This window comes from Lepeophtheirus salmonis, chromosome 12 (assembly GCF_016086655.4).
Source record: "Lepeophtheirus salmonis chromosome 12, UVic_Lsal_1.4, whole genome shotgun sequence".
NCBI lineage: Eukaryota > Metazoa > Arthropoda > Copepoda > Siphonostomatoida > Caligidae > Lepeophtheirus > Lepeophtheirus salmonis.
The window spans coordinates 7,688,299-7,711,642 of record NC_052142.2 but is presented as its reverse complement, the minus strand read 5'-3'; the positions used below and the strand labels follow the sequence as shown (position 1 = coordinate 7,711,642).

The following is a 23,344-nucleotide window of genomic DNA, read 5'->3' as shown; positions in this document are numbered from 1 at the left end:
ACGATTCCAACAAGCTTAGTTATACATATCTCCATATCCATGGTGAACATAACATTTAGTTAAAAAAATAGTAAAGTTTATCAAAATTAAGATAATAATTTGATATATTTTCTATTACATATAACTATACAAAAAGTAGATAATAAAATAATCAATTATTAATTTTATTATATAGTATGAAATCATTTATGCCAGATATATCAAAACTTTCAAAAAATATATGTTTTATGATAACAAGAAATGATAATGCAAAAGAAATAGAACGAAAGGAGAAAATTTGATTTTGATTTTTCTAGCTATTTTTGTTTTACAAGAAAGAAAAGGAGATTTTTGTTATTATAATTCTTACCACTGTTTCTGAAAAAATTTCACAAAAACGGGATATGTTATTATTGAGTAGAATCTCTAGTTTAATTGAAACGTATATTTAATAAAGGTTACAAGATCGGTGAAGCCGATATAGCCTCTCAAAGGTAACAAAGGATGAAATTGTATCAACTTATCCAAAATGAAGTTCTTAATTCACAAGAGTGTTCAATTCTTCGACATAATTGTTCTGTTGATTACTTATATTAATATTATAATTAGTTCCCCGATTTGTTCTTCATCTGTTATCAATATTTTTGAGATCATCCAACCTTTACAACATGGAAAAAACACATTTGGCAATGTGGATGTGGAAGAAGGAAAAACAATTAAAAGGTACCTTGAAAATGGTTGTTCTTGTTTTCTGGGACCTATGGATACTTTACGAAGTAAAACTCCTTATTTTAATTGGTTTAGCCACAAAGACGTCTTGTATTGGTGAGCTAAATGATTAGAAACTTTTTCTATTTCTCCATTGAGTCATGAAACCTATGTGATTGGGTATTTTACTTACCTGGATGAGGAAGATCAAAATATCCAATTCCAAATTAGTGGACGGACAGTTTGTCTGACAACTTTTTCTTTCCTTTAGACTATGGGGAGGTCTATAGTTTAGAGACTACATACTCGTTATTTAAAGAATGGTTCAAACATAAACATCATAAATTGACTGAAAATTTATCTAATAGCTCAAACAATCGAAATATCAATGAAAGGAGAGAAGGTATTAAACATTTTGTGAAGTACTGAATGAAGGATCACAGTATTTTTGTACCAGGACAGTTTCATCTCATTATGATCTCAAGACGATACGTTTCCCGAGTCATTGGAATGGGGAAGTTGTATATAATAAATAGAAACAATAATATTTCGATCAAGGATGCGATAAATATTAAAGAAAATAAATTTTCATTCCTCATTGGAAAATCTTTTTGCCCAAAATTGGATATAATGGGAAGGCGTAGCGATGTTTGTTGTATTTGTTGTAATCATTCTCAAGAATTGTCATCGTTGTTCAGAGAATCAATACAAACTAACTCTTTGGTTGATGGGACATTGAATGTCAATGATGATATTTAGGAGCACTTGCGCCTTGTCTAAACTGAACGTAGAGATTACAATTTGAGAGTTGAATATACTAAAAATCATCAAGAATCGGTTATTAACTATTTTCTTTTCTGAAGCTGAATCAATTCCTTACACGTCAAAGAATTAGAAAAAGCTCATTTTATTTATCTTTATCAAGTTAATCTTTTGTAATTGAGATTGAAGTATAAGAAACGTCGAATATATATATGTTTGATGAAGCTGAAGAAGTACATCTTTTTAACGTTCTCGGTTCCTATAATCTTATTCTAAATATTTATAGGAACCATATAAGAAAGGGTCAAATTGAGTAGCATCTCTGGACGCCGAGTCATTCCCCACTTGGCAACTCCGCCATTCCCCAACAATGACGAGTTTTCCACAGGTTAACGACCACTGAAATAGTAGATTTAATGCATTTTCAATGTTACGAGTTAATCAATATAATTTTCAGCATTGCATCATGGTGTCATTAAGGTCATATAGAGAATAAGTTTTTAAAAGATATAATTAACTGAACTCATTCAAATTAATTCAAATATCCATAAAAATTGATTATATTATCTAATTTATGAATTTAACTCATAAATAATATATGTATATAAAAGTTCGTGAAGGAATTATGTTACTTTTATTTTTACTGTCTGTTTTTCTGTGCGCTATGTTACCATTGCACCCGATTGTAGTTTTTTTCTTTTATTGTTTAAAACCCCTGAGGTTCTTACTCTCTTAAATAACATTCATTCATATAAACTATATTCAGGTGATACATTTTTCTATATATAAGATCAATATAATATTAATATACCTTAATCGAATATTGATGTTTCAGACAAAAAACTTAGCAGGAGATCTAAATATACTTGTTCCAACTCATAAAAATAATTAGTTCGATTTTCTTGTTCATCATTGTATGGATGACTCTAAGGACGAAGAAGTATCAAGACATATGTGTAAGGTAAAAAAAGAAAAAAAAAAAAACTACAATTCACTAGGCCACAGATATTTCTATCTTTGCAATTATAGAAAAATCCCCACCAGTTCATCCTATAGTTAATGGAGATTCTTCTACTTATTCTAAATACGGCATATTCAGACTCTTCATTTTTAGCTTTAATAAGAAAAAAATTCATTTAAATAAGCAGCTCAATTAAAATAGTGCCGTACCACAATTTTATGAAATGAAAAAAAATCTTATTATAGGAATTATAAACAAATAGAAAACTTAATTTCTTTAATAGTATTTTATATCTATGTTATTAATAATTAATAAAACTCACTTTTCCGGTCTAAACCTTAGATCACATTCATTTTTCTAAAAATTGGTGGGTACTATTTACTAGAACAAAGAGTATGATTCTAGTATTTCTGGTCTGGATATAGTGGGTCTCCAAATAACTGACTATACTCCGTGCCACGTAGATCTCTATCAGAACAGAGTATACGCTGGCACAGTGTGTTGTAGAATGTTTAAAACAGTAATCCATATGGCAGTATAGGATGTACGCGAATGTCGTCGGAATTATGGCTAATAAGACATAATATTAAGTCAATAAAGAGGGGGGGGGGAAATGAATTTCTAATGGTGACGCTTTACGTCTAATTTTCCATTATTTATGTAAGAAGGATGAATTTAATAATCTGTAAAAACTGTTTGCAATGAGGTCATACGGTTCTGGAAGATAACAAATTTACCTATTACTGATTATGGTGATATCAGGAAAATAAATAATAATTAAAATTACAGTGGAATACAGAAATTGAAGAGAAGTATTTACAGACCTAATCGAAAAATAATTTTTTTTAAAAGAATGTCTGAGTGAATTATTTGATACTGCACATGTTACAGCTCTTGAAAGTATCACAGTTGCTGAAGACATGATTTTGTTTTAAAGAAGCTCAACGGGGAATAGGACATGGGAGCTGTGGAGCACACGAATAGTAACAGAGAGGCTAAAAAGGATCTACAGAATAATCCTATGGCGTCAAAATGAAGAAAACGTCTACTATAACTCTATTTACATAATTTTCATCTACAAATAACAGCTCAGAATAATACATAATCGACAGCAACGCCTAACACGCCTAAAAAACGGACATTTTTTGGACCAAAGTTATCAATGCCACTGGATGGAACAAAATTGATAAGATTGACATGTAGTTATGGAAAGGAGCTACAACAGCCTCCCTTGGTTGCATACTTGATTAAATTGTTATAAGTACTAGCAAATTATGAAGAAAACTAATTGCAGTGCGGTAGGAAACTGTATAATACATTTAACAATATTTTGAATGGTGCATTCTCCTGAAAGTTCATTTCGACGGAAAGCTCATATCTGATTTTCTTGAGGATATAATTGTGGAGAGTCTTCACCTTATTGTATCCGGTAGGGGAAAGTATAATATACTAGCTGCACAATACTTAAAATCTGATACAGGTAAAAATATGACAACTGCTGTTGTCGAAGTTCTTAAAGATTGGGAATGAGGATCATGTTTATCAATGATATGCGTGATATATGGGGGAATAATTCATATGCAAACTGTTTTCCACGATCAGTAGTTATGTACAAATGTAATCCAAAACGAAAGATCCATAAGTACATATAAACATTTCTACTAGCAGAGGCAGTTAGTGTTAAAACTTCAATCCATCAAGAAGCTCTGTCAATACATATTATAATGTACCTATACGGTAAAAGCAAAGATTGTTCCAGAATTTCTAGAGGCAGTAGAGGACCTACAATATCTATATGAATGGTTTAAAATTTACCGCCGGCATAAAATGGTTAAGTATCAGTCTTTCTATGATGACCCACTTTCGACTTTTGATAATTCTCACATTATGCTCCCCATGCATTTATTTTCTTGTCCATAGATGGCCATAAATGCCGTGACTTAATCATTAATGTTATTGATTTTTAACTTGGATGTTATAAATTGTAAAACCAACCAAAAATATCCTATAGAAACGAAGCTGGAACGTAAAGACGAGGGAATGAGTTGATATTTTGAAAATTAGTTCCAACCAATCTGATTTATTTATCTTTTTAAATTGACATTGAAATTCATCATAATACTTTATAAAAAATTCTTCTTCTCATAAAGCAATGGTTTGAATATTTGAAATTTTGAGCTAAATCAATAAATTCAGGAATTTTTTCCACACTTGCGACTGGACTTGATAAATAGTCAGTGACTATATTGTCTTTACCTCAGACATATTGAATGTCCTGGACGAATTCGGTAATTAATGACAAATAACGTTGTTGCCGAACTGACTTGGCTAATTTTTGGCTTTTAGATGCTGATTCAAGAGGTTTATGGTCAGTAAAAATTGTCACATTATAACCTTAAATCAAGTGCTTGAAATGTAACATCGATAAATAGGCTCCTAATAACTCGTTATCGAAAGTTGAATATTTAACTTGAGTTTGACTTATCTTCTTAGAGAAAAATCCAATGGGAGATGGGTTATCATCTACAACTTAATTAAGTACAGCTCCCACTGCATGATTTGAATCGTCTGTAATTAAATGAAATATTTTACACATTGGAATTAGAAAAGGTGAACAACAGATATGATCCAAGGTATTTTTCATATTCTCAAACGATGTTACTTCTTTCGGAGTCCAAACTAAATTATATTTAATATCTGATAGACGGATTCATTATATTAAAGGTAAACCAACATAAGCAAAATTGGGTATAAGATGTCTATAAAATCCTAATAATCGCTTCAATTTCGAAGGAAATACTTTGATAAATGACGACTTATTTTAGATGGTATTATTCCATCTGGTGCTATTGTGACTCCAAGAAAATCGATATTTTCTTTTCAAAATTTATATTTATCTTTTGAAACATGTAGTATAAATTGATTGTAAGTTTTGAGTTTTTAAATGCTGTAAATGTTATTTCTTAGTTGTACTAAATATCGAAATATCATCTATATAAGTGAATGCAAATACGAATTTGCCAAAAAAAAAAAAAAAAAAATCATAAATCTTTGAAATGAAGATCTTACATTTTTCTAACAAAAAATATATAATTAAATTCATATAGACCAAAAGGAGTAGTAGCCGTTTTGTGTTTATTTTCTTCATTGACAGGAATATTGTAGTAGGCTTGACAAAGGTCGGTCTTACTGAATATTCTTGAGTCATGAAGACGAGTATCAATATCATTCATATGAGGAAGTGGATATTTATCAGGAATTGTTTTAGCGTTTAAAGCTAGTAATTCCCGACCATTCTTCACTTGTCCTTTTTTTTTCTTCTTCAGTATATGTAAAGGTGTTGCTCAAGAGTTTTAGATAGAACAATACAAATAGATAAATTCAATTTAAAAAATGTAATTTCCAAATAGCTTGAGACGTCACAAATACGGCTTTTCAGGATTGAAACTTTCTAAGCATATTTTTGATCAATACACAACAGAAAATCAAATTAACAGACCATCTAAAAATGATACACGTTTAGACAATTAAACAACATTTTGACTGTATTCTATTTTTATAATTTATATATACAAGAACAGAAATGAATATCAATTGAAAACAGAGTAATTCCTTCCAAATGTTTTTTGTTTGTTTGTTCTCAAATTCCCTTATTTCGATTTTCACTTTTAGGAGGTATTTCCCTTGGAATTTCATAGTTGCCGATGTTCAATGGCTCATCTTAGGTATAGACTCTCTGTTTATTTTAAAGTATTACATTAACGGTGAAATAATAATTATGGTTAGTATTATATAAATAAATGATATTCCAAATTTTAACCTCAAACTGTGAAGATTTCCTTATCCTAATCAAGCCTCAAAACTCAACTACTCTATAGATAAATTGGGTTATTGTATACATTAACCTCTAAAATGATGCTTTATTTCGGAAAAGTCTTGAAACTATGTTTTTCTTCCATTCATGAGGATCCACATTCCTCCCAGTAATAGGAAGATGATTAATTTCCACAAGGAAACAAGTTGGTTGACACATAGAATCATAAATTACCCATAAATATAACCACACAAGAATGCAAGGCAACTTACTCCCGAGGAACAGGGAGAGAAGCACAAGTGAAGGTTCGAAGCGAGCACAGTACAACCTATGGTTGTGATAAGATACATAAAATTATATATCATATTCACAAATTCATTCAGAAATTCATGGATCCAACTAGATCTATAACTCTGGTACAACCTTAATAGAAATACAGATTTCAATATATCTTCTTGCCCATTTGATGAAGAAATTGACTGCATATGAATACCAATGATTCTTTGCAACAGGTCGTAGCATTCTGTTATTCCTTCCAAATGCTTTGAAACTAATACATTATTAAGGTTTGAGTAATGGTGTGGCTTGTTTACCTAAAAGTTTTATCAAAACCAGAGGATATGATATTTTAGATATTTAAGGTAAAAAAATATAGTTAAGGTCAAACATACTTCTGAATAACGTTTTTTAAAGTATTTTGTTGCTTTTCTCAATATCAATCTAATAATATAGTACATGTACCCAACAAAGGAAGTTTTACTAAATACAACCCAAAACACAAGGATCTTCATTACATCTTTTGCCCAAATTCAAGAATTTAAAACGGGATTAAACTCAGAGCTGAGTTGAGTTACAGATCTGAAATATCATTCAGTTTCTCGATAAAATGTTGTTTGAGAACTAAACAAATATATGCAGGTTTATATAATATTATCACAAAACATTACATATAGAGGTCAAATTACAGGCAAACACTAGTGTTGAACATCCGTGATGTATTCTGATATATTAACAGGTTCATTGTGGATGTGTGGACCAGGGATCCGAAACTTTAGCGAAAGCATATGTCAAAGGTTTGTGATCCGTTTAGACTCGGAATTATCTACCTTCCACAATATTTCGAAAATATCTTATAAATGAACGTATAGAAAAGTAATTCTCGATTGAATGTACTATATTTCAGTTCGGGTGTTTTTAATTGTCTTGAAAAGAAAGATAAAGGTTTCCAAGTATTGTTGGAAGTTATTCTAAAACTCCCCCAATAACCCGTGTCAGAAACATCGAAATAAAGAGCTAAAGATGCGTCGGAAATTGGATGTACAAGTAACGTAGCATTAGCTAATGCGGTTTTTGCACAATTAAATGATTCTTTCATTTCCACATTATGCTCAATTCTGAATTGGATAAGAAAGTTTTTTGATTGGGGAGCTCCATTAAGTATTTGAAAGAAAAGTCGTAAAAGTTTACCCATACCAGGAACAAATCGATGATAAATGCTTAAAACCTTAAAACTCTTGGACTTTTGCAAGATTCGACGAGGATGGATAAGATTTAATCGTTTTTACCTGCTGGGCGAGCAATGTGATCCCGGATGACTTCACAATATGATCTAGAATGTTTATCTTTGTTGCACCAAATTTACATTTTGCTAGATTAATGACTAATTTGTGGTGATGAAGTTTTTGAAAAGTGTAGTCAAATGTCTAAGATGTTGTCCTTTAGATGAACTTGCAAATAATATGTCGTATGGATAAACGAAGACAAAATCTAGCCATTTAAAACACAGTCCATAAGTCTTGGGAACGCTTGTTACAAATTTTATAGACCAAAAGGTATTCCTAAAAGCCAGAAGTGGAAATGATAGCGGTTTTTGTTATATCATCAGTGTGTAAATCGATTTTGGAAAATATGGTATTGCCGGCCAAGTGGGTAGTAAAATCTTGTATGTTCGATATCAATCTGGAAATGTGACATTACTGAGTCGTCGAAAATCGCCAGAGGGTCTCCACTTATCATTAGTTTTTGGCACCATGGGTAGTGGGGATGCCCAAGTACTATTTGAACGTCGAACGATACATTGTTTTTCTATTTAAAGAAATTCTTCCTTTGCAATTTTTAATTTTTCTGAAGAAAGCCCATGAGCCTTAGTATAAACAGGTCGTCCAGTTGTCTCAATGTTGTGAACAATGCCGTCTTTTGGTTTCTTTGTTGAAAACTTAAGTTTAATAATATTTGTATACTCTGACAAAAAAATTACATAATTATCGGAAGCAATAGATACCGAACCGAGATGAGTGTAATCTCATATATTCAATGTTTTTCCAGGAAGCGATGTAAAATCAGAAGTATGTACGAGTTTGCAGTCGAGGAGGTCAGGAAGTAGGTAAAAAACACGGAGAAAATCTGTCCCAACGAGTGGTTGAAATACTTTTGCTTTGATAAACGTCCAAGGAAAATCACAATCGTTTATGAAAAGTTTTAACTGAAAAAGTTCATACGCTGGAATGGATGACCCTTTAGCGGCTTTTAGAAAGAAGTATGTTTTTATAATTCATTGACGCATTAGCAGGAGTCACACAAATTTCTGCGGCTCTACCAACAAGGAAGTTTTTCGTGGAATTTTTGTCATAAATTGTTAGCAAGCGGGGAGGAGTGAATCTTTAACAGCCAATTTCCACTATTTTTGACTGCCTTGGGAGTTTATCAAGTATTAGGGAAGTTTCCATGGTCGGGCTGGCCTTCATCTCTTGGCGCTATTTCCATATCGTTTATAGTAATAGCAAATGTCTTTGTCGTTCATATCGGTCTTGCTTATAGAACTCACCATGTAGGAAAATTTGTTCTAGTACCTAATTGTAATTAACATATCTGATGTTATATTTTTTTATATGCAGAGCCTTATATCTGAATCTGAAAGTGAATGGATCCCGTCATAGTTTCGATTATTAAAAAGTAGAAGGAGTAGATTTTACTCTTATATGAAGCTTAGCTTGGTTTGGTTCTCTTCTTATCATGAGTTTTCATCCCATCATCACCTCTCTCCCCCCTGTATATGTCCGAAATGGAGCTTCTCTTGTTGATGATAAAGTATCTCGGATTTCTTCTTTTGTCTTAATTTTTAAAGAACATGGAAGTCTTTCTGTCTTTAATCAATTAAGTTTGATCTAAGCAAATGAAAAGCATTACTAAATTAAAGATTAGTCCCTCCATTTACTCAAATGTTTTTGCACGTTATTAAATGTCTCATGTAAAATATTTATGTAATGATAAGGTTTTAAGCCCAAAAACAATTGCATGGTCAAATGTTTTGTTCGCTGATTCATCTTTCCACAATTAAAGAATAAATGTTTTAAAATTATATTCTGTAGAAAATGAAGAATGGTCAGATTCTTCATAGTTCTTTAGGTTAATAAGAAGATTTTGGAACGCATTGAATTTTAAATTTATTGCGGCTGCTAAAAGACTGCTTGTTGAAAGAAGGGAATCAATGTCTATTCAAAATAGCAAGCCATTCATATTTTTATGGAAATTCAAGCTCTGGGATGAAGACTGGCACAAAAGCAAATCACTGGGTATAATAATAGAAAAACTTTATATCTTGGAAACTACAATTGACTCTCTAGTGAGACTAGTAGCAGTAGTAATTACCTGAATCCTTCCAAAAGCTTTGAGACCTACTTATTAAAGTTTAAACAATTGTGATTAAGGATTGTTTACTATTTTCCCCCCTAATTTCTCGAAGCTGGAATACAACCTTAAAATTTATAATACGAAGCCTATTATCATTTATAAGAAGTATTTCTCTTATTATTATTTAAAGCGAAAATGTTACAATGCAAAAACATTACAAGGTGTCCATGAGGGAGGAGCTTGTTTTTTAAATTTGAGAAATGTTGAGCTTTGAGGGTTACAATTTTTTATTTTAACCTGAAGATAAGGTATGTAAATTTTGAATGGGTTTAAAAAATATTAAAGGTAGCTCAACTGCTCCAATATCATCTAAACACATTGTTTGAGCTAAATAATTTTTCTATCGAAGTATGTTATAGCTTTTTTACTAACGTTTCATGCTAACTATTCAAAAAGAGCAAAGAAAACCATAACTTGTATTTTTTGCTGTATATCCATCTGATGCTCGTTAATAGAAAGGATATCCATAATAACAATTTATGTGTCCCAAAATTATTAGAAATTATTAATTTATTGCTAAAAATAAAAAAAATCTGGTTAAGTTATGGTAAATTAACATTTTTCCGACCTCTTACTGACATTATTTTTCATATAAAGACTTTATAAGCTAAATTTAAATACTCATTTTTAGATGAGTAGATATTTTCAAGATATTTACTTTTTTTTAACTTCACTTGATTCAAAAAGTCTTAATAGTCAAATTTTAATCAATATGTAAGTAGTAACACCTTATTTTATTTTAAATTGACATAAAATTTCTGAGCACTACTATTTAGTTCAAACTTTTCATGACGGAAAATATGTGAGCAAATTCAAGGCATGTTCTTTGAAACAAAAATTAAAATACGGTAAGGTTCACTAAAATTTGTGCTCTTCCTCAGAAAAATTCTAGGTAAAAACCTTTTACATCTCACATGTAGACAGTATGTTATTAAATTAATCATAAGCTCAGTATTCTAATCATATTTCGGACCTAGGTCTTCTCCTGATGTTCAAATGTTAAAAAAATTTCGAAAAAAATGACCATCCATGAATACAGCTAAAAATGATACTGGAATTGAAGATTGGGAAATAACTAGTTTTGTCGAAGATGTGCGACAAGAGGCCCTTAATTATGCGAAGAAACATATGGAAACAAATCTTCCTCGACATGAGTATCAGGAATTATTTCACCTATTAATTATATTCGATGGTGATGTACATCCACGAGGTGTAAAATTTATGTCCCCTGATTGCTTTACACAACATCCGATGGTTATCAAAAGTTTTATACTTCCTAAAAATTGTATGTTTCGATCTAAATTCAATTCGACAGACAAACAGAAGCAAGGTTTGTGCAATATTTTTGTGTTTATAGTAAAAGTGTATCTCTTAACATGGAGGTCTGCTCCTAAAACCTTAAGTACACCTAATAATTACATGAATTTATTAAAATCTCGCCTTAAATATTCCTTTATTAATTCAAGAATATCAAGTTTCAATATCAAAAAAATATTGAAGCACTTATGGTACTTGTCAGAGGAACTTGTTAGATTAGTTCTATTTAACAGTGCATTAAGTTTAGAATCCAAAAGACGTATAATAAAGGTCATACAAAATTTGAGTAATGAAACTCCAGAAAGGCTGTTCTTTAATCTGAAATGAATTAAAGTACAAAACTTGAAAGATTTTGCTACAGAAAAATTAAAAACTGTTTCAAAGTCTGCGCCTCCAAGATAAATTTCTTGAGACGATTCTGACTTATGGAATAATCGAGATGACTACAGAAAAGCTCTTGATAAAAGTTGTTAATGATCTTGCTGAGCGTGGAGTTGGACCCATTAAAGAATATAGTGGTCTACTAACGTCTAACGAATCGGAGCTCCAGTTCCTCTTCCATGTGGTTGAAGATTATCGAAGCTGATATGTCCTTGATTCAACAAAATAAACTCTTTTAAAATTATATGTGCACTAGAATTACAAGAATTTGATTACCTTATAGTACAAATTTAGAATAACAATAAATTAAAAAATAAATTTTATCATTGAAAAAAAAAAAAAAAAAAAAAAATTCTTTCGGTTGGGATATTTCATAAGCTTACCCCATAATAATCTTGCTTTAAAATGATAATTTTCAACTAAAACTAGACCATAATAGTTCTTCATTATAACTACTACGGAGGTTTTGGATATATAAGATGAAATTATAGGATTGAGTCTTTTTTTTCCAAAAAGTATCAGTAAAAGCTTAGAAAAAGGTAAAATTTATGCCAATTTAACCTGCGTTGTCTAGTTACAGTAATAAATTGACCATTAATAATTATAGGAATCTCTGCTCTTTTTGAACAATTACAACCAAACTTATTACTCAATTACGAATTATTAAATGGATTTAGCTTAACAAGTATTTTTATTCAAAAAAGGTAAGAGATACTTTATAATTCCAAATTAATTTGATAATATGGTTATATGTTGACTTATTTTAGAACTATATCTTTTCACTGCAAGAATTAATTAAATATTCAACTACTTTAACAATGGGGGATGAGATAAGATACATAACATGAAATTAAAATACTGAAAATATATAATATTTTTCGAGGCGGAGTAAATATTCGTGGTAGGGCTCCCAAAAAATATTGATATCATAAGGTATTACGATTAAAATAGTCTATTAATTTCCAAAGATTTTAGCATATATTTATAATAGATGCATAAACACCATTGTTACTCCATTTGTGCTTAGCTTTACAGTTTTCCTAGCTTACTTCTAATTAAGTGTTTAGCAATTCTTCCATTTGAATTACTGTCATGTTTTTCAACCTTATGATATCCGAGATGAAAAAGATATTCTTACATTCTGGCGTCAGGAAACAAAAATTCAGTCTTCATTGCAAAATTCCCTTACCTCCAGAACCAAGTATCACGCGTTAGGGAATTTGGTTAAAAGCAGTAGATTATTATGTTGAACAAGACAATAAAGTAAGGGAATTCATTAAGGGTCTTAGTAAAATCAATATTTTATATTATATTTGTTAATGCAAAGATTATTTTTATTTTCTATTCTACACATAATTTTCTACATGTTTCAATTTTTTTTTATAACAAAAATATACCTAATATTAAGAATATGTTGATGTTATGCAATGGAAGCGGAGCCATATATCCTAATGCATTGTCATTAAGATCCATCTAAATCAGTAATCAGCATGAATTACACGAATTTATAGGCAGTTCAATATTAGTATTTGAATAAGAATTAATAACTTTATAAGTAGTTTTATAATAATATTAATTACTGTCATAAAAAGACAGCAGTAAGGTAACTTTTTTTTTTGTTAAAACTCAAACATCAACAAAATACTGGACACTCGAATAATATTACTAAGTACTTTTCTAAATACGCATAGGTGTGCTATTTTGATTCAATTAATTTTTTCCAGTATTTCTATTTTTGATCATGGTACAATATAACTAGTGTTGTTGGAATCGCTGAAAAAGAATGAATTTGATTGGTTGAAAGAGAATATATAAAAAAAAGGAATAAACCACGTTGGTACCCTTGCATTTCCAAACAACTTTTCCTGAGTATTGTACTAAGCATCAGCAAAGCAACTTCCCCTTACTGCTCTCTCACGTGCATCATCATCATGCTGATGAAAACGTACCTTTCTATGTAATCAAGAACGTTAGCATTCCCGCCTTTATTATTCAATATTAATATAATGTTAGACAATGCTAGTCGATAGAGAATTGAATAAAATTCCTAAAATAACGTATCCTTCTGTCTGGATTTCTGGAAATGGAGGCCTAGGGATTTGGAAAATACTTACCGGATGAGAAACAGATGGCTTGTCGGATTTAACGATATAAATGTGCCTTTAGTATCCTGTCTAGAATTACACGCCACTCATTATCCTCATCTCATAACAAGAGTATGGATATTCATCTATAAAATCAAGTTAACGATAAATACATCAAGTCAGACTTTACCTTTGATTTCTCAAAGATGCTGATTGTATGTAATATAACCTTATCCATTGCTAATCATCTATGTTCAAAAAATTTATGGATAAATACACGGGTTAACCTATCCCTTCCCGAGGAACCATTATTAAATTAATGGAGGATGTTGGTACTGATGTCATTTATAGAAATACATATAAAAATGTTTTGAGTCATCCACACCAAATGACGATCAAGTTATCAGTAAAAAGTACAAAATATTTACTAATTTCGAAATGGAGCTCTGAATTTTGTACTATCTAACAGTAAGTATTCAATTTTTTTAAATCTAACCATAAAATATAATTATATTTTAGCTAAACATATCAAGAATTATGATACACAACTCACTGAATAGCAAAAACAACTGCTTAAATGGTCACAACAACGGGGGTAATAGCATTGGTTGGTTCACAACTAGTTTGTTTGAGACTAGTTTCTTCACTTAAAGACTTGGGTATGATCATTAGGTTTTCCAATATTACATAGTTAATAAATATTACTTTTTTTATCACTTAAGGCTTAGCTATGGTTGATAGGCTCCAAGAAATGGTGTTCAGAAAACTCATAAAAGGCAAAAACAACTGCTTAAATGGTCACAACAACGGGGGTAGTTACATTGGGTTTAGCATTATAATTAGAAATTGTGTATATCCTTCATAATAATAGTATGTGGTTATATAAGCATAAATAACGGGGAAAATATCTTTTTTGATGCTCTTAATAAGGAGTAATATCGCCGGACATTACTACATAATTAGCTTTTGCTTTAAATCTTTAAGATGGATTTATTTGTAACATGTTTTTTTATTAGTATATTTATTGTTTAATTTTATGATTTTGACATTTACTTTATTATTAATAATTAGTTAGATTTCATCGGTAGAGATATATCTATTCTGTGCACAATTGTATATAGCAACTTCCACATGAAGAAGAGGGGTGGTTATCTTTTTGATTAAACTCCACGTCTCGCTTGTGTTTTGCAACCTAAAGTTATGACATATTTAACTGGATTCCGATGTCAGAACAAGAAAATATTATTTGGATCAATCTATTATTTCAATATTCTGTATATATAATTTATTGTTATTAGTCATATGATTCCAATTGTTTAATTTTGTATATTTAACATAAATGTATGATGGTAAATTTTTTAGTATGTTGATTATATTTAATGAAAGCCTTCTTTTTTAAACTTAGAACTTCAAATATATTTCGAAATACTCTACTTTGTCGTTTCATTAGCTATTATTCAGAAAATATGGTTCATAATGAATTACAATTTCATGGGCTGTGACGTTATAAAATCTACTGTAACGGATAAAAAACGTCTAAGTAGATTATACGTAGTATATCTTCATTAAACATTTTGCTAATAAATATTATCAACTTTAATGGTAAGTAATCCACCACTCCAAAACCTCCCATCACATCAACAACCTAAAAGTTTTCAAGAAACACAAGATTCAAGGAGGCAAAGTAGAATTAAACGGTTCATCATTCAATTTGGACGTAGCAAAGTTATTTGTGTCGTGTAACATCCTTTTAAATGTTCTGGATCATCCCAATTTCTCCAAGTTTATTGAAAAATATACTGGAAAACTTCTCCAGGTCCATGGGTCGTTAAAAACTTGTCAAGTATGTTGAGGAGTTATGAGTAGAATAAAAGAAGAGGTGGGAGAAAATAATATTTTCGTTGCACTACATGAGACAAGAGATCATCAAGGGAAGTCAATAATGGCAATTTTGATTGAACCATTGGACGGATATCTCTGTGGGAGACCTTACCTTATTGACTTGATTGATATTGAGATTGCAAACGCAAACAATGTAAATAAAATCGTCATAAGCTCAGTTTATAAGTTATTGGGAGAACTGATAGGGCCTCGTATTGTCCCAAAGCAGGAGAAGATCTTCGAACAAAATCCCGGAATTGATTCACTTTACATGTATTGCGAATGGATTACATAGAGTTGCAGATATAGTTCAACAAAAGACTCCTCTAAGGAACGAACTTATTCCCAATGTGAAGAAGATGTTTTTGAATTCTGGAAGAAGAAAGAGAGTATTTATCGCTTCGTACGAAATTCCCATCCCTCCATTACCAATAATAACAAGATGGGTAACTTGGCTAAAAGCAGTGGAGTACTACTATCATCACTTTGACGTCTTCATGAAGATTTGGCAGCAACCAGAAGAGCACAAGGAGTAATTAATAATGAGAAGAAAAGAAAAAAGAGAAGAAATCGAATTGATACAGGAAATTTTTTGTCAAATACCTTCAATAACTGCACTTGAGGAAAGAACGTCTCTTCTTACCAGCCTAACCATAGTAGAAAATCTGACTCAAGATTTGAAGGAAGAGCCATTCAAGACCAAGTTAAAAGAAGCCTGTCTACACAAAACCAAAGGAACTCTGAACAAGTGAAAACCTTGTATACAAAAGTACTCCAATTGTGAATTGTAATGCTGAGAGAGTCTTTAGTATGATGAATATCATCAATACGAAAAGGAGGTACAAATTAGGTACTAAGAAATTGAGGGAATTGTTGATCAACAAATGGAATGAATGTTTTTTTTTATCATTTAATTATGAACACGTAAATATTAACAATACTTTTTAAATAATTTGTTACTCTATTGTCTCATTTCTATACTTAAGATTTTGTGCCGAAGGTATCTATTCATTCTTTATGGTCAGTGGTCACTAAGAAGTTACGAATACACTTCCTGTAATGATGGGATTGATGTTCTCGAACTAACAATATATTTTGTCTTGCATAAATTTACAGAATATAATATACATTTATAAAGTTATTTATAGGGAAGTTATTTATTAATAATATACAACAATCCCTCTTCCTTCATGTGTAAATAAATAAATAATTTAAGTTAAAGATATATTCTAAACGATGCTATTTTAATCGGGTTGGAGTCGGTATTTTCTTTCAACTCTTGATCCATCGACAGATACAATTGCACCACTGTCATATGTAGCTATTATATTTTTGAAGTAATTTCCATGGACATTCAATGCATCGATAGGTAATTTATTGAGTTCAAATTTTTGAATAGAGTTTTCTTTTAGACACCTGCATACTCTTGCATAGTGGCCTCTCTTACCACATCTTTTGCATTCTACGCTTTTTTTCAAGGCAAACTTTCCCATTCTTATGAGGAAAATGGAAACCACACTGTCTACACAATCTTTAATATTTCTTGGCTCTTGTTTCATGATCTCCTACAGCTTTGACTTCTTCGATATATCTTGAATCCACATGACTTTGTATTTACGTTAACACCCTCTGATACTTAATCATTTAGACTATTTTGATTATTCTTTGCCATTTCTACTATTCTCCATATTTCACATATTTTATTTGCATCATCAAATAATCTTAATTGTGCTTCTCTATACTCACATACCAAAGTTTTGTATTATGTCAATTATTATTTTATACTATTTGTATCATACAATAAATTATAAATAATATTAAGACATTTTCCTGATAATATAGTTTTGATTAAATATTACCAAGTAAAGCTATATTTTGGTGAGGAAAGCTTCTATATCTAGTAAATTTTCAGATAAGTTATAATGTTAAAAAAATCATAATTGAGATATCTTATAAGTATGTTCGAAATTACCCATCGGCCATCAAGTATGATTTATGAATAAAGGTTTCTTTATGTCTGAAAGAAAACAGAGGAACCAGATAGTTGAAGTTATATTTGCAGGCGTACTTGCGCAAAACACGATTCCCACAACCCTAAATATAGGTATTGTTACATCCCCAGTAAATAGTATTTCATTAATAATTGTTATACAGTAGAGGGGTTGATTTTTTTAAAATTGTTTATGGCTGCTACAATTTAAAAGCTGTTCTTATGTATAAAAATATGCTATGCAATGTTTTAGTCCTATAGAAAATATTCGCACAGTTGCTAATACAATTCAAATCATGAACTTTCATATTGATATTCTCCTTAGTAATATTATTTTTCAGCGTAAGAATTCAAATACTACTATTGTTTTATTATAAGACTCATAGTAAATAAGGGGCATTTGGTTTTATTATTTCAAATGACATGAAATACAGATCTTAAATATCTTGTCAATTAAGTAGAAAGTTATGGTGCTTCGAAAAGTGGAACTTTCAAAATTAATGTTTAGCAATGAAACATGGTTCGAGTAATTTTATGATATAATATATCCTTAAGGATAAAAGGAACTGCATCATTGTAATCTTAATACAAATGAAAATCTAAAGTAAAAATTTATAATTATTTGAGAATAATTATCTTGTTGCATGTTGAAAGATTCCAAAATCATTTTTTAAATGTCTTTATTATGTTTAGAATTCGAGTTATCTTTGCTTAAAGTTGACACCGGGTGCTCACAAGGCCTCCCATCTGGATGCCTATTAACTTAATGGAATATATATCTATAAATTGAACAAATAATATATGTTAGAATCTGAATCAAGATGCAGATTTATTTAATAATCATTTAAATCTATTTTGAATGAGTAGGAAAGATCGATTCAATAATCAATTCAAATTTTAATGTGATGATGGTGATATTTTTTTTAGTGCAAAGTATTCTACGGATCTTCCTTTTGAGTCCATCATATTAGAGAAAAGTTTATGCTTGAGAGTTAGCTCAGATCATATCCATCTACATAATAGACATTCTCGATCCCAATGCAATTAAGAAAAATTCGTATGGTTTCCAACTATCACATTTTGTAAAAGTACACGGTTATTCTTGAATCAGGTTCAAAGAGAGTCGCCTGACCAGATTCTCTATCTCTCCAATCCAATTATATTTTCTAGAGCCAGCTGTTCTATGAATTCAATCAATAGTAATACAAGAGTAGTTGAATTTTTATTTGCTCAATGCTCTATTGATTAAATTTTGCATCATTTTCTTGAATGTACGGGATTTTTAGTTGTATTGGCTGTAATCGATTGCACGCACATCCCATTACAAAATCTTGTTAAGTTTAATAGAGAATTGTTTCGAAATTTCAAGGTATAGTTATATACAAGTTGGATACGAATAAATTAATATCATAAGATTAATCAAAAGGAGCTTTATCTATGAAATATTGTGATGGCTTTACAACAATAAAAATCTTTTGGAATGGGTCCTTTTTAAATCATACTTCAGGTTTTTTAACTATAAAAGGAGATATCAAAATACTTTCTGGATTTATTCTTTGTAAAGCTATATGGTTCTGAAGAAATTGTATCCGTTTTCAAATTTAAATAACGATAACTCGAGTTCTAAGTATAATAAATACATATTTTTGTTTTGAAATATTTTAATTTTAGGGTTTGAAATATATTCATATCTTCAACACCATGTGCTTAAAATTCATTGAATTCACTGAATATAAAAAATAGCCAAATATACTTATCATATTACAATATTTGTTATCTATTATTAGGAAGAATAAATAGTGTAAAGTTTTTCTGATGACGTCTACTTATAATGTGACTTAACTACAGAAATGATAATAACCTTTCCGTCAGCTTCTTGTGTCTAGGTCATATCTTCATAATCAAAATGTTAAAATTAAAGCAAGATAATGCCATATAATTTAGTAAATGATGCAGTGTTTCAAAATGTTGAAACCGCTATTGAACATCTAACTCCAAAATTAAGTTTGTTGTATCTTAATTATTGATTATAAGCATCTGGTTATTTATAAAAATCGTAGAAAGTTCAGAAATTCTATATTTGGATGATGAAATAAAAATATGGCATATATTTAATCGATGAAATAGGTTTTTGATTTTAAAGCTGCATATTACCTCAACTATTTTTTAGTGCAATATAAGTTGTCGTCCAAATCATTTAAATTTCCATTTAAATGAATCCAAATACTTCAACACAAAAATCCCTTTCCTCTCTTTATAAATGTCTATATAAGGCGTCGAATTAAGTGATACACATGCGAAATAGTTTTTAGCTAGTTATTTAAATCAAAAACATGTATTGGAGTAAACCATTAAAGAAATGACTTCGTGATATGAAGCTCGTCCAAACATCAACAATTAAATATTACTGATTTATAGCTTTAGTATATCGAATATATTATTAGTATGTATATTCATAATTACATGAGGAAATATTTAAAATGGATGTATTTATATATTAAAAGCATAATATTTAAACATTTTGTCTTACCCACTTTGTATTTTGTTGGGTCCTCCGTCATGAAATGCAAAAACAAAATTTGTAGTAAAAATTAAATATGACCGAAAGATAACAAAAAGGTACTGAGGCCAATTTAAGATGGACATCTTCATTAAAATATAATATATATATATTATTAAATTAGCTGAGTAAAAGAGGATTGGTATATAATACCAAGTGATGTGAATTAGATGTAAATATTATAAGTGCACGCTTAAAGGTGAATTGGTTTATACCTTAGTCATATATTATACTCCATATATTTATTCTATTTACCTTTTTTTCGGCAATCGATCGAAATACGTTAAAATATTTTAGTTGGGTCAGGGATTATATAATGGCATACTTGTATCTAATTTTACGTTCACAAAAACTTGATAACATTGTATGTACGAACTAATAACTTTTTTTTACAATGTATGTTCATTTCTCAAGCAATAATATATTTGGGGTATTCTCCAGCTAAACTGCTCTCAAGAACAAACTCAGCAAGACAATTTATGGGTTGCTATAACAATCGGTGTTAGAGTGGATGGGGTTTCTGATAATATTATATTAGTTGGCGGTATGTTAGAACCCTTTTTTTAAGTAGCATTGGCATGCAACAAAACCCGTGGGGGGGATATCAACATGGAGTTACAGGGTATGGCATTTCTGACTATAATCTATGATTTGAAGAAGGATACTTACTCTTAGTCAAGCCTTGTGGAGATGCTGCACATCCCATGACCGAAGCATCAATTTGTCTCCGGAATAGGTCTCGGAAGATAATGTGAAATTTATGATTTCAATGATTTTCCAAATTTACTGTCTTTTTCAGCTATTATGCAGATTAACGGTCTAGTTCAATTATTTTACATATTACCTAGTTTTTATGTAAATTAACGGTCTTGTTCAGTTATTATGCACATTAACTTTATAGTTCAATTATAATGCACATTAACGGTATAGTTCAATTATTTTACATATTACCTAGTTTTTATGCAAATTAACGGTTTTGTTCAGTTATTATGCACATTAACTAGTTATTTTGTATATTAACGGAGAACTGCAACATTGTACACTTTTCAAAATTATATTAAGTGCTGCTATTAGTTTCTCTGAGATATCGTTGTCGTTATATGATAGATTTTTATTACATATTAACTCAAAATTTAACTAAGAAAGATAATCTACAAAATGATAAACGTTACATCTATTAGCTATTGATAAAATATATATTGTGAATGTCAAGTTTAAAAAAAAAAAACTTTGAATATTTTTCTATAACATCAGCGATGACATTCTTTATCGCTATGAATGATAAATAAGTTATAAGAATCTAAATAGAAGTGTCGTTTTTCATTATTTTTCAGCCTAAAAAAGAAATATATATTGACTTCAAAACAAGATACGCAATCAATCTAATACTTTAGCACAAGTTTACATAACCGTATTTTAATTTGGTTATTGTCTTAAGGATAAAAATGAGTCTGAACGTTCTCCCGAATTATTATAATTCATGATATTTCAATATTCAGATCTCTGAGATAAAAACTGAGATCAATTTTGAATTCTGTACTTAAAAGATAGATTTTATCATTGACCACAATTTATTTCTATAAAATTCGAGTTTCCTAGTCTTGTTCATGGAGTAATCTATAAAATAAGCAATAAAATAGGTTGCATGTAAAAGTTACAAAATTAAATAAAAACAAGTCGTTTAAAGGAAATAAATCTGTTATATGACTAATCAAATGCATTTTATATGAAACATATTTAAATCGGAGTCAAATAATCGACTTAATTATATTTAATTTCAGAATATTTTCAAGCAACTTTACATTGTTTATTTATTAAATATTCCATTAAAACATTAAAAATTAAATTATTTTTATGTGTTATTATAAGGTTTATTTATTAGTTTTAGAAAGACAAAACCAATAGCTTACTTTGAAAAAAGAAAAGGTTGGAGCGGAGGTTTATGATATTAAGAGATATGCTAAGCTTAATTTATTAATATGAATAAAATTATACATTTCACATTGGATCTACAACGACTAATAACATACTGAAAAAACCTGTCGATGATGTATGATCATCACAAAGTGGAATTGAACAAGAAGAATATTATTGAACGGTACAATGTACCTGGTGCATGAAAGATTTAGATAGCTTTTGATGAAAATTTGATTTTTAAAACTTTAGGTGATGTAATTTGCATTTATTTTTAACTAGTTTTTCATCACCTATACTAACTACTTTCATCATGTAGTTAAATTTCAATTAAAAAATTACCTATTTATATTTAGGAATAATAATGCCATGTTTTAATTTAAGCAAATTATTTTATATTAAAGAAAATTAAAAAATAGTGAATCTAAAGTTCTAAAAAAGCAATTCAAAATTGTAAAGACACATATTGAAAGACTTCGTTATAAACAATATGTTTAATTCTTTCGTCTTACGTTGAGATATATGAAACCTTTTCTCTACCAACTTTTGAGCATCCGAAGTATAACTGACCCACAAAAAAATGGATTTGAAAAATCCAGGCTAACAAACTCAGCTTCAAAGAAAACTGAAATCTCCTAAAACTTATCCGTGCATTCGAAGGCTATTTTTTGGGGCTTGAGAAAAAAACCTCTTCTCCACCGATGTTGCCATAATTGTAGCTGCTTTCAAAACATAAGGCATTATCTTCTTAACAATAAGTCTTGTATCATTACAAAGTCTAGAAGAATCTCTATTTCGCAGCAAAATTATTGGAAATGTAAACAAATTCCAGTAGAACTACTTAATCCAATTGTTAACTTTTTTTTTTTTTTTTGCACCCTCTACGTTTTTAGTAGTACGTTTTATTTATATCAAGGAAAAAAACATATAAATTTTAAAAACGAGTAAATTTGGTAGAGAGAGAGGGTGTGGATGTAATGAGCTTAAGAATGAGATTGGTAAGTACTGATAAAAATCCTGTGTACAATGGGCATGTTAAAAATGAGTAATTACAAAGATTGTCATTAGTTTTGTATTAGATGACCCGGTTGTATATCGTCTTCTATCATGAATATTGACTACAACCCTGAGTAGTATCTTGAATTAAATAGCTGTAATTTTCAGAAAAGCCTTCAATGTCAACAAATTCACCTTCAATATACTGAAACAAAAATAAAAATCACCTTTTTTTCTCATTTTTGTATACATATAGGGTAGGTTAAAAATAAAACAACAATTTGCAGCTTTCCTGAGTAAAATTATT

General features: G+C 29.8%; 2 long non-coding RNA genes across 2 annotated transcripts in view; one reads left to right on the top strand and one right to left on the bottom strand.

Annotated features, from left to right (window-relative positions):
* LOC121126643 (uncharacterized) overlaps window positions 1–20,310 on the bottom strand; it is a 30,182-nt gene extending 9,872 nt beyond the window's left edge. The window contains exon 1 of the long non-coding RNA XR_005867034.2: window positions 20,098–20,310. This is a non-coding gene — a long non-coding RNA (uncharacterized lncRNA). The remainder of the gene's footprint in view (window positions 1–20,097) is intronic.
* LOC121126644 (uncharacterized) lies at window positions 16,362–16,718 on the top strand. The gene is made up of 2 exons (XR_005867035.2): window positions 16,362–16,501; window positions 16,564–16,718. It is a non-coding gene; the product is annotated as an uncharacterized lncRNA (long non-coding RNA).
* Window positions 20,311–23,344: the final 3,034 nt, after the last annotated feature.